At 47.3% G+C, this 12,800-nt stretch overlaps 1 non-coding gene and 1 pseudogene across 1 annotated transcript; one reads left to right on the plus strand and one right to left on the minus strand.

Annotated features, from left to right (window-relative positions):
* Nucleotides 1–790: 790 nt before the first annotated feature.
* Nucleotides 791–861, plus strand: TRNAG-CCC (transfer RNA glycine (anticodon CCC)). The gene has a single exon. It is a non-coding gene; the product is annotated as a tRNA-Gly (tRNA).
* Nucleotides 862–7,772: 6,911 nt separating this feature from the next.
* On the minus strand, nucleotides 7,773–7,903 carry LOC112407819 (uncharacterized; annotated as a pseudogene).
* Nucleotides 7,904–12,800: the final 4,897 nt, after the last annotated feature.

Consider the following 12,800-nt stretch of genomic DNA (forward strand, 5'->3'; position numbering starts at 1 on the left):
AATTAGTCCGCTCCTTATATAACCAAAACACCAAAGCCTACGCCCGACATGCATCTCAGAGTCACAAATGCTAAAACTCAGCACAACACGGAGTCCCGTTTGGGAGATTAGATCCTCCCATATAATCAAACATTGGTTGCAAACAATAGTAATTAATCTTTTAATAATTATGATATATCACATGTCCTTCCAAATGCTTTGAACACCTTAAAAAGCAGACGCATACTATTGTTATAACGGTTACAATAATGACTCACTATTCTTGTACAAAACAGCAGTGTGTTTCTTCATTATCTCTCTTTTGATTCTGGCCCTTTCCTTCTTCTAATTTCAGTCTAATTCTGCTTCTGTTTCTTATTTCTTGCCTGGATGAGAATTTCACTTGCCTAACCTAGCAAGTTGGATTATTTTCTCAGACTCTCTAAGGTAAGAGTTTGAGGTTGAGAGTTGCAGGTATAGGGTCATAAACAAGGGATCTGGATGAATTTCTGATGTTTTTTCGGCAGGGGTCTGTTGTACGGTTAGAAAGAGCCTTTTTCAGAGTTGTGGTGTGAACTGACGAAGTCGATATTTTGATATTTTCATTTGAATGTTCCCACTTCATGCTGTTGCCTGCTTGTAGGCCTTTTTCGCAAGGCTTTGTTCCGAGTGCCTGTCAGTCTGTGAGCTCTGTCTTTCAAAGACAATGCTGTAGGCGTATTTTGGAACCTCTTAGTTTCACCGCCGCGGGATCCTCGGTCACTCTGGAGATGCTTTCTGGAGAGCCGTCAGAGGCTTGCATGGACAGGGGGCATTGGTGGTTCAGTGGTAGAATTCTCGCCTCCCATGCGGGAGACCCGGGTTCGATTCCCGGCCAGTGCAGAGTGTCTCTTCTTGATCCCTTTTCCGGCCCAGACTTTTCACCCCTTGGTTTTTGCCTGCTGCACACACAAGTCAGACGACGTCGTGGTTCTGGCCACAAGGAGTACGAAGATGAGAATTAACACCTGAAGGCAGTCCCGAGCGGAAGATGTTAAGGAGCGTCTGAATGGGGACTTTGCAGAGCCCTGGGGCTGTGACGGAGTACAATATGGCAGCAACCACCTCGCTGGCCAGTCGGTACCTTTCTACCTGCAAGTGTCCTCCACCTCCTACTCATCCTCCTTCTCCTGCCCCACTTCCTCCCCTCCTTATCCCCCTCTTCCCTTCCCCTCTCCTTCTCCTTCTTCCCTTTCCCCTCCCTCTCCCTCCCCCTCTTCTCCCCCCACCTCCTCTTTCTCCTTCGCCATCTGTAATGTTCCCTCATTGGGATTTCACTTCTAATATCCCTTATTGGTTATGAACTTGAGCACCCTTACATATTTGTTAACCATTTGGATTTTCTCTTATAGGTTCTCCCTCACCCCCATCCCCACCCCCAAGACCTTGGTGATTTTCCTACAGGTCTTTTTTTCTTGTTTTGTAAGAATTTATTAAATATCTTCAGTACCAGTTGATTATGCTGACTGCAAGGACATTCGCTCAAGTTGTGACGTGTCTTTTTTACTCTTTAGTCTGTGGTTTGATGAACAGAGATGCTTGATGTAATCCAATTGATCAGTCTTCGTTAAGAACTGGTCTTTTTTTTCCCTACATTTTATGATATATTCTTATTAGTTATCCATTATACATATTAGTGTATGTATGTCAATCCCAATTGCCCAGTTCATCACACCACCACCCCACCCCTGCCGCTTTCCCCCTTGGTGTCCATACGTTTGTTCTCTACAGCTGTGTTTCTATTTCTGCCCTACAAACCGGTTCATCTGTACCATTTTTCTAGGTTCCACATGTATGCGTTAATATATGATATTTGTTTTTCTCTTTCTGACTTACTTCACTCTGTATGACAGTGTCTAGATCCACCCACGTCTCTACAAATGACCCAGTTTCGTTCCCTTTTATGGCTGAGTAATATTCCATTGTATATATGTACCACATCTTCTTTATCCATTCATCTGTCGATGGGCATTTAGGTTGCTTCCATGACCTGGCTATTGTAGATAGAGCTGCAGTGAACACTGGGGTGCATGTGTCTTTTTGAATTATGGTTTTCTCTGGGTATATGCCCAGTAGTGGAATTGCTGGGTCATATGGTAATTCTATTTTTAGTTTTTTAAGGAACCTCCATGCTGAAGAACTGGTCTTTTTATCTTATTTTAAAAATCCTTGCTTACCCCTGAGATCATGGAAATACCCTGCTATATTACACCAACTAAAATCATTTTAGGTTTCATTTCACGTTGAAATGATTTTGGTTACTGTGGCGGTAGGAGTCACCTTTCATTCCCCTGTCCCATCCCCAGTGCATGTGATTGAACTGTGTGGTATAATTGTTGAACATTTAAAATGTTTTTAATACCTTTGTTTCTTGAATCCTCAATTTAATCCAATTGAATCCTCCAATTTAGTCTGATTTTAAAATATTTGTATATACCAAATAAACTCAATTCTCTTAATAATTCTAGTAATTCACCTTTCATCCATGTAAATAATTATAGTAGTCATTTTTCATTTTCACTTCTTATACCTTTTCTTTTTTCTTGCCTTTCCTCACTGGCTAAGATCTCCATCACAATGGTGAAAAGATGTGGTCAGAGTGAGGCCTATTTGTCTGATTCCTGAGGGTTCCTGATTGGTAATGGGGGTGGGGGGTTGGGAGCCAGGGGTTTATTACCCACTATAATGTTTGCTGAAGGTTTCTTGTTTGTTTTTGTTTCAGAAGCTACCCTTAGCAGATTAGGGTTGTTCTCTTCTAGCCTATTATGCTAAAGGTTTTTTTTCAAAGTTAAATCAATGGTGAATTTTTTCAAATACCTCTTCTGTTTTAGGGATTATGATTTCCCTCCTCTACGTTGTTAATGTGGTGAGTTAGATTAATTTATTTTCTAATGATAATCAACTGTTTTCCCATGATAAGACCAATTTTTCACAATTAAAAAATGTATTGCTGGATTCAGTATTTTTTTAACATTGCAGCAATAAGACAGGTCTGTAATTTATAGTTTTCACATTGCCTTTGTAGGGGGTTGTTGGTTTCAACATAAACTCATAAAATAAAGTTGGAGAAATGTGCCATCTTTTAATTCTTTTAGAATTTGTTTGCTTTGGAGTCATTTCTTCTAATGAACTTTTTTTTGGTCCTGGAGCTTTCTTTGAAGGAAGATTTAAAAATTCTGATTAAAAAAATGTAATGCTTGTAGGACTAGTCCATTTTATTTCCCTAAACTCACTATTGGAATATGTTCATTTCCTCTAAATTTTTAATCAGTTGTCATATATGTGTTTATGATATTCATCGTTTCCTTATGTCTACGAGTTCAGTAGTAATGGCTTCCTTCCTTCCTCTTTTTTTTTAACCTATGTATATTTCTTTTTATTTAGAGTTTCCACAAGCTGTGAAATTGGGGTTTGAGATAACTTTTTTAGCTCTCAAGGATCTTGGAGACCTCTGCTGACATTTAAGAGCCGTGCAATGCCTAAGAAGAGGCACTGGAAGTATTTAAGAAAACACTCTCCTGTGTCAGTCCCACATTCGCCTCCCACTCTGGGCTATTATTTCTTTAAAATATTTGTAAAATTTTTTTTAATTTCAAAAATACGAAAAGTACAAAAAATAAATATGCATCCCTCACCTAATTTTAAACAATGTTATCCTTTTGCCATGTTCTTTTTAGAATTTTCATAAGAACTAAAAATACTGCAGATGTTGCTGAACTTCTCCTCACCTCCTTAATCACTTTACCCCATTCTCCCATTTCCCTTCTAGAAATAACCATCCTCCTGATGCTGGTGTGACGTTTCTTTACATGTTTTGGTACATGACAATAAATGATTAAAGACACATATAATATATCCATCTATTTTTTTGTTTTAAGAATTTATATGAACACCATCATACTATGTCATCTTTTGTCACTTGATTTTTTTCACTCAACTTTTTTTTTCAGTTTTATCCATATTGATAGATAGAACTAGTTCATTCATCTTAATAGCTGTAGAACAGTCCATGGAAAGTATAAACCAGAGTTTATGTATCCTTTCCCCTCAGAGGACCATTGGGTAGTTTACATGTTTTTATAAGTACATGCAGTGCTTCAGTGAACCTTCTTGCACATGTCTTCAGAAGCACACGTGTGGGGGGCCTTCTTGCCTCTTAACAGTTTTATCAGTTTTAGTAGTCTTTCCAAAGAGGCAACCACTTACTTTTTCGCTTCTGTAAATTTACTTCTAATTCTTAAATTCCTGGTTTTCTATATAATTTCTGCACTTATCTGCTTCTGTTGTTGTTGTTATCCTTTTTTGTAACTTTTTGAAGTGGAGATTTAGCTCACTAGCGATCAGTCCTGATTTTCATAATTTACATTTAAATCTGTGTATTGTCCTCTAAAGACCGGTTTAGCTGCACCTTGTGTGTATACACAGTATTTTCCATTTTGTTTGATTCAGAATATTTTCTAATTTTCATTTTCATGTCTGCTTTGATACAAGTGTCGACAAAAATTCTATTAACAATCAAGTTAAGAAGAAAAAAGAGGATTTTATTCGAGTCAAACTGAGGATTATAACCTGGCAGAGAGACTCTCAGAAGCTCTGAGAACTGTTCTGCCTGTTAGAAGTGGAAGGCACAGTCATGTACATTTCTGAGACAAAAGGTCATACATACAAATGATATACTGACATTTTACATAAAGTTCACCAAAGATACATAGTCCAGGTAAGCATGTACAAAGCAAGCGGGAAGTCACTTGACCACTTACGAAGTTGGGAAAGAATGCTAATCTTTTAAGAAGTTGCATTGATAGTGTCTGAAGAAATGAGGGCGGGGGCGGGGGCGGGGTGAGGGGACAAGCTCTGCAGTCAATGGGGCATTTACACCTCTGAGGAGGTCTGGTTGTGGTATAATGCAGATGCACTTTTCATATGAAAGTGGGGAGAGAGGAGGCCCAAGAGGACAGAGAGAGTCTTATGCTTAAATTTTCTCAACCTACTTTAAAATATAAATTTCATTTCATCACAAGGGTTGATAGAATTGTTGTTAAAATTCCAGATGCATGAGATTTTGTTCTTATGTGTTAAAACTGAATTCTAGATGCTAATTGCTTCTCTTGAAATGTTATTTGTGGATACCTCTACAGCCCTAGGATGAATATATTTTCCTCTGAATATAGTCTCCTCTGATAGACTCCTGGGTTCGTTATCAGCTGGGAAACAACACACCAAGTTGATGTCTTATGGTTTCCCAGACTACCCAGGCTACGAGTACTCAAGGCTAAATCTGCTAGAGGTTGAGTCCGTGGCTACTATTTCTCATGAACTTTAAAACTTTCTTTTTCTTTACACTGTTTGTGGCACCAAGGCTGCCTGGTCCAAAGAGCCCTGGGATTTGAAGGGGCAGGACTAGATCGGATGACCCTTACCCCTGAGGGCTTAAGACTTTGGGGTCCCACCTTAATGTAGGGAGGACCTCCTATAAGACTTCTCAAGTTAGCCTGGGATTAAAACTTGGCTTCTGTGTTCCTTGTGCCCAAACAGAAGATGAAATAAGCTATCTTGGCAATTCACCTCAGAGTGTAAGCAGTTTTGAGGCTTCTTTTCCTTTTTTTTTTGCACTGGCACCTGCCAGTGTTAGTGGCACGCTTGCCATCTACCTTGAGTCTATGCGTTTTAAAGCTACTGATGAAGCTTTAAAAAACAGAGAAACAGGGCTTCCCTGGTGGCGCAGTGGTTGGGGGTCCGCCTGCCGATGCAGGGGACGCGGGTTTGTGCCCCGGTCCGGGAGGGTCCCGTGTGCCGCGGAGCGGCTGGCCCAGTGGGCCGTGGCCGCTGGGCCTGCGCGTCCTGAGCCTGCGCTCCGCAGCGGGAGAGGCCGCAGCGGTGGAAGGCCCGCGTACCGCAAAAACAAACAAACAAAAAATAAACAAACAACAACAAAAAGCCCTCTTCATTGAAATTGAAGTAGATTGTATTCTCTTACTTTGAAAACTATACCTTTATAATCACCAAGGATGAATTTAGAATTCCTGGACTTTTTGGAGTGACACACCAGAGAAATGAAGCATAGTGAGACCCTCCACCACTGCTTGCCTACTGACCTGCTGGAACCAGGTTTTGTCCTGCACCTCCAACACGTCCATGCTACATCCACTAGCTCTCCCTAAAAGCAGCCTCTTGACACTGCACTGCCCACAAGCTCTAGGTCTGAGTACAAAAGGAAAAAAAAACCAACACACAAGTGACTTTTGCCCTCAGTTTGACAATGCCAAGAAGAAAGATCCAAAAATTTTACACATGAACTAAAAGACACTTGGGCAAGGGATTCTGGGATTCTTTGCACATTTTGGGAATGTCTCCTTGGTTCCATATAATCTTTGCTTAATGGAAGAAGGCACGGCCAGAAGAGGGCCACAGTGGGGCCCATGGCAGATCTCTTCTGCCCTGACTCCAACCACAATATTGGCTAGACCAGCATGTGAACAATGGTAGCATTAACATTCCCCAAGCAACAGTGGTGTTGCCAACCATTTTATTGGGAGGCTGTGACCTAAGAACAGAAGAAAACGAAGAGATCAGAATAGAGCACTGGGTGGAAAAATCTGTTTCAGCTAATCCGGGGTATTGTGCCAGTTGTCCAGAGCCCTTGAACTGAGATGGTAACAAGCTATGGCAATTCGCCCCCTGGGGGTTTGATTGCTGACAAAGTTTTGTAAAAGGTATTTAACATCAACAGATTGGCTACAGAGTGGATAAAAGAACAGTCTGTGTCCTACAGAATTGCCAATGATATATGTGTAAGAATATTCTCCACACACTGTTTTTCATAATAAAATGGCAGAACCAATTTATTATTCAACAAGTATGTAAGGTTTAAATGTATATTAATATTTTCCGACAATGAAAACGCACTTGTTAAAAAAGAGACAATTCTGATGATTCAAATGATGTTACTGATAAAAATAAGAGGTCACCATTACTGAACAGTCATGGCACTGTTACACACAATTCCGTATTTGAAGCTCAGAACTACCCAAGGAAATGTTTAACCTGTGGTGGAGATGAGAGGTCCCCTGACACAAGGAAAGGTAGGCACTCAAGGTAAGTTAGAAAACAAAGAAGGGGGAAGAGGAAGGGGGTGAGGAGGGGGGGACGCTAACTCTCCGCAGGAACACGGCTGGGGTGGAAGAGGAGAAGGCGGAAGGCGAGGCCGGGTGGAAGGCCAGAAGGGCTGGCTAGCCCAGGCAAGGATACTGCGCGCCGGCTCCGGGAGCCTCCTTGCGAAGGCAGGCCTCGGGCCTCCTTTTTCCTGCAAGGGGTGCCTCCTTCCGATCTGGACCCCAAGGGACTGTGGAGCGCGAGGCCTTCGGGCGACGTTCCCACGCTTTCGCAACACCGCGGCCGCGTGGCCTTTCTCCTGCAGATGCCTGCCTGCCGGCCAGCCTGCGGGAACTGCCCAGACCAGAGCGGGGCCCAGTGGGCGGGTCCCGGCGCGCGCACACACACGCGCGTGGCCGGCAGCGGGCTGGAGGAGAAGGCACGTCCCGCACTTGTGAACAGACAGGAGGCGTGGCTCAAGAAGCAGGACCCATCCATACACTTAGGTCACGAAACAGGAAAGCCCGGAAGATGCGGGTGCAGACCCGATTTCCCAAGCTGTGGAGCGCTGGCTGGGGCTGCGCCTCTCGCCCTGCGCCCTGGGAGCGGAGCGCAGCGAGACACCACGGAAGAGACGTCGTCTGTCGTGAACCGAGGGGTATCAGGGGAGAGCACGAACGCAATCTCTCATTAGCACAAATCCCTACATCAGCACGCCCCGAGTGCAGTAGACGAGCCTCGTCCTGGGAGAACTACCTTCGTGACCACAGTCTCTCCCGTGCCCGGTAACTATGAGCATGCACCCCGCAGGCACGGTCAACACCCTGCCCTCCCCTCCCCTTGCTGTTCTTCCAAACCGATCTCCGAAAAGCCACCGATCGCCCACTCCAGCCTGCCCAACACACAGGAGATCCCACTGCCCGGCCCACAAGACTGACCGCCATTCAGCAGTGACGCCCAACCCACCGACCCGCAGCCATTGTGCTGTCCCATCGTCTACACACACCACCTGCTGCCTCTGAGGATCCGTCCGCAGCACCTGCCACGCTCTCGCTCTCTCTCCTGTTGCCTTCCAGTGGACGCAACATTTATCCCAACAGGTCTTCGAAGTGAGCGTCCAAGGGAAAAAGGAAAACGCACTCAGTGCCTGGGAGAGTGTGCAGGGTATAAATGCAACAGCCATTGTAGAAACTGTGGGACTTGATTGTGGTGGGTAGCATCGCTTTGACGTAGCGGTGCTGATTTTTACTCCTACCTTCTGCTTACGGCAGCAGTGTTACAATTTTCCATTCTGCGCATACTTCACCTGCTGCCTTTGTTGGGTCAGTTAAATGATGTTAACTCCCTACACCGCTTAATCTACAAGTGGAACAACCTCCAGGATCCGACCCAGCGCTCACCTTCCTCTCAACCCTCGTGGATATCGCCTCCAGGCACCTCTGCCGAGCGCCTAATAAGCATTTCTCCAGGGCATCTATTGATACTAACACCGAGACTCGGCTTGGCCTCTCTCGGTTACTCAGAGCTCAACATGACCTGCGCCCCGGGTGGCAACGGGCGTGGGTTTGAACCCCACAGGGGGCTGAACCTCTGCAGGGCTGTGTAAACCTGAGCAAGATGCTCGGAAGCCCTGGAAAGCCACTTGTGCGGTGGAGATGAGGGGATGTGGCGCTGTGCGGGCGCGGGTGGGGTAGGGCTGCCCTGGAGATGAGAACGACCTAGGTGCCCCGGGAATCGGCCACTCTGGTTTGCCTCGGTGTGGGGAACACGCCGCAACACAATTCAGGGGATGGAAAGCTGCCCAAAAGGTTTCCCTGACCGGGAGTCGAACCCGGGCCGGTCGCGGCGGTGAAAGCGCCGAATCCTAGCCACGGGACCACCAGGGAGCTGCTGGTGGATGGCTTTTCTCGTGCTGCTGACTACAGTGACCTTTTCCCTTTGCTCTGGAAGGCCTTGAGCCTTATCTGGTCGAGAGAGGGCGCTCGTGCTCCACAAGCCTCGCTGCGACCACAGGCTTCGGCGCTGCAGCCTTCTTGGAAGACACCCTCCTTCCCTCTTTTGTCTCAGACAGGACGCTGAAGAGCGCGTCGTCCTAGATGATTTCTCCGCTCCCCAAAGCCCTAGGAGGGAAGGACAGACCGAATTTGAACCCCACAGGGGGCTGAACCTCTGCAGGGCTGTGTAAACCTGAGCAAGATGCTCGGAAGCCCTGGAAAGCCACTTGTGCGGTGGAGATGAGGGGATGTGGCGCTGTGCGGGCGCGGGTGGGGTAGGGCTGCCCTGGAGATGAGAACGACCTAGGTGCCCCGGGAATCGGCCACTCTGGTTTGCCTCGGTGTGGGGAACACGCCGCAACACAATTCAGGGGATGGAAAGCTGCCCAAAAGGTTTCCCTGACCGGGAGTCGAACCCGGGCCGGTCGCGGCGGTGAAAGCGCCGAATCCTAGCCACGGGACCACCAGGGAGCTGCTGGTGGATGGCTTTTCTCGTGCTGCTGACTACAGTGACCTTTTCCCTTTGCTCTGGAAGGCCTTGAGCCTTCCGGAGGGGTCATCCGTCGTTGCAGAAATCCTTCCCTAAGGCCGTTCCCTCCGTGCTTCCTCCAAAAAAGGAGCCCGAACGCCCGCGGGGCCTGCCGGGTCCGCAAGTCCCGAGCGAGTTGCCTCATCCCGGCCGCACCTAGCCTTGAGAACTAGCCTTGTGACGCGTCTTTGTGAGGTGGCCGCGTGTGGAGAGAAGGTCAGCGAGGCCCGGGGAGCGTGCGAGGGGCCCGGTGGCCGGGAGGAGGCGGGAGGGAATGTGCCCGGGGTGAGAAGGGGCCACGCACCGAGAGCCGGCATCTCCATTGTCCAAAAGGACTCAGGCGCATGCAGCAACGGAGACGGCTTGGATGGAAAACCCTTTTAAGCCAGGCTCCAAGGCGCTAAATTGGATTCCGGATCTAAAGCCGAGCAATCCCCGGATGGGCTTTGCCGGTTAACCCATCCCGTCGTGTCCCCAGCTCTCCGTAAAGAGAAACTTCAGTCTCCTGAGCCTTCCCTGAGTTGCAAAAAGTCTGGCCCAAGAATTAATGATCAGAGGAATGAAAACATGCAGAAACAAAGAACAGCAGTCGGGCAGGAGAACTGGTAAGAATTTTCACAATATATCAGTCATATAGCAGAGCCACGGGACCTGTAGTTCCTCCCTGAAGGACATAGATAAAACTGTTTGATGCACATTTCCAAGTGGTTTTTACAGAACCCAGATTCCCCACCAGATGGAAACTGCTGACCACAAGCACATAGACCCCAGACCAGTTAGAGCCAGAAGATTGATGATGTTGATTCCTGAAACTTCACCTTGTTACCTCACCATCAACCAGCCAGAGAACTGTGTGGAAGCTGATCACGCACCCTGAGACCCTCTCCCTCACACTGCCTTTAAATACACTGTCCTGAAAGCCATCCAGGATTTGGGGTCTTTTGAGCTTTAGCTGCCCGTTCTCCTTGCTCGGACACCTTGCAATAAACGCTGTACTTTACTTACCACTACCTGGTGTCCGTTGATTGGCTTTGCTGTGCGATGGGCCAGAGGACCCGAGTGCCATTTGATAACAGATCTTCCCCCTTACAACCTGCTGCACCTGCAGTTTTCCCACCTTAGTCAATGCCAACTCCATCGTTCTCTATACCAAGGTCAGCGATCTTGGGGTTCTCTCTGATGCCACGGTTTTCCTCAGACCCCACATCCCAGTAGTCAGAAATTCATGTCTTCTCGTCTCTCAAATGTGTGGACATTGAGCTACACGGGGGTTTCTCAACCTGCGCAGTGTTGATATTTTGGACCGGATCATTTTTTGTGGGGGAGGGCTCCGCCTGAGGACCGAAGCATGTTTAGTGACACCCCTGGCTTCTGCTGACTGGATACCAGGTGGAAACTCTCCGTCCCCCTTCCCCCAGTCTTAACAATAAAAAAACGTGTCCAGACAAGGCCCAGTGTCACAGAGGCGGCCAGGGATGAGGGCGGGAGCCCAAATCGCCCCCGTCTGAGAACCAGAGATGTGCACAGTCGCTCCTGTTCCTGGCCTCTGAACTCATGCAGATGACTCTCCTGATCAGGGCACAGGGGTGGATTTCACCTTGGCCCCCTGCTCATCTAGACGTTAGGACTTAAGACTTTCATGTCTCTCGAGATCGCGGGATTTTCTGCCATGAAGCCTTTTCTTTGGCTCCATCCTCGACATCAGCTTCTTTTGAGCCTGCCCAGGAGAGGCAGCCAGGAAGAAGTCTGAGTCTGCTCAGTGAGGTTCCTCTCCCCGCTTCTGGGACTTCATGCCTCTTTGGATTCAGTCGGCAGAGAAGTTTTAGGGGCCGCTTTATTCCAGCTGCCCTGTGCATCCCCGAGAAGGAGGTGCACGGGGAAGAATAGGGTTTGACTGTGGTGCCTGCCACCTGGGGCTAGCACCTCCACTACCGCCAGTGTAGCCTTCTGGGCTCCCCGCGGTCCCACCAGCCGGGGGTTCCGTACTGGGCCAGGAGGGACACCTAGGGGGAACCAGAGGCCCACTTCAGTACTGTCCACAAGGGACCCCCAAATGGGTCCTGACTGAGAGAGAAAGCCAGTGAATCCTCTCTTATTGGGCAGGCAGAAGAGACATGAAAGGGAAAGTGAAGAAAAATCCTATGAAGCCCAGGATCTGGAGTCACCATGAAGCTGACCGCCTCTGGAACCGCGTCCTCCCCCTGGCTGGCGAAGGCGAGTGGATTCCCCTTGTCCAGTCCAGACCAAGTAGACACAGCAGACAACGATGGCCCGGGTACAAGCAAATAGGCAGTCCCCAATCTTCCCACTTGGAAATACTTGAACTTCCCTAGCCACGAAATCCATGCATTTCCAGGATGCAACTCAGTGAATTCTTTTTCTCAACTGCTTGAGAAAAGGTGGAAAGGATTTGAGGAAAGGATCGATCGATTGGGTGTGCAGCATATATGAAAACCACTGCAGTAAGGGAAGCAACCATTGTTGAGTGTCTCATTTCTCTCTCAGCCACCCCCTTAAAATTAATTGCACTTTCCCAGGTAGAGTCCCCAGGTTGGACCCATTTTACTTTTAATGCACAGTTGGTGGCGCCTAAGAGGCGTCTAGGAGGTTCACAGATGAATATTTGAAGTATGGAAGTCACTTTTGTTTAAGCATGCATTCCAAAAAGCAACGAACGAATCAAGCTCACCTGTGCCTTATCTACAAAGATGGGAAAGGAGAAGTACATATAAACGAATGGAAAACGTCATAAAATAGCCTTAAGTGTCTGCTCTTTCCAACGAAGTCCTTCCCTGGATATGCTCATCAATGTCTTCTCTTTCTCCAAAATCTGACATCCAGGGCCAGACCGTACGATCGCTTTTCAGGATCCAGCCTATTATTCCCCTCTCTGTATCTCCGCTTCTTCCTCATTTTCTTTTATTCACACAAAACAAAACATGATAGAGCTCTCCCTCAGCCTCCAGTTTTCAACATCGCACGCAGCGAACAATTTCGCAAATTAGGTATGCTCAGTGGGACTCTCTCTGCCTAGAAAGAAGAGGAAATGTTAAGCAGCACAAAGCTTTGTACTTCCCACGGTTAGGAATGACAAAAGGAAACTTTCTCTAAGACCAAAGGCCTGAAAAGTGAGCTAACTTCCCGCCGCCCCCTCACCACCACCCCCC

This window comes from Neophocaena asiaeorientalis, unplaced genomic scaffold (genome assembly GCF_003031525.2).
Source record: "Neophocaena asiaeorientalis asiaeorientalis breed wild unplaced genomic scaffold, Neophocaena_asiaeorientalis_V1.1 scaffold3921, whole genome shotgun sequence".
Taxonomy (NCBI): Eukaryota; Metazoa; Chordata; class Mammalia; order Artiodactyla; family Phocoenidae; genus Neophocaena; species Neophocaena asiaeorientalis.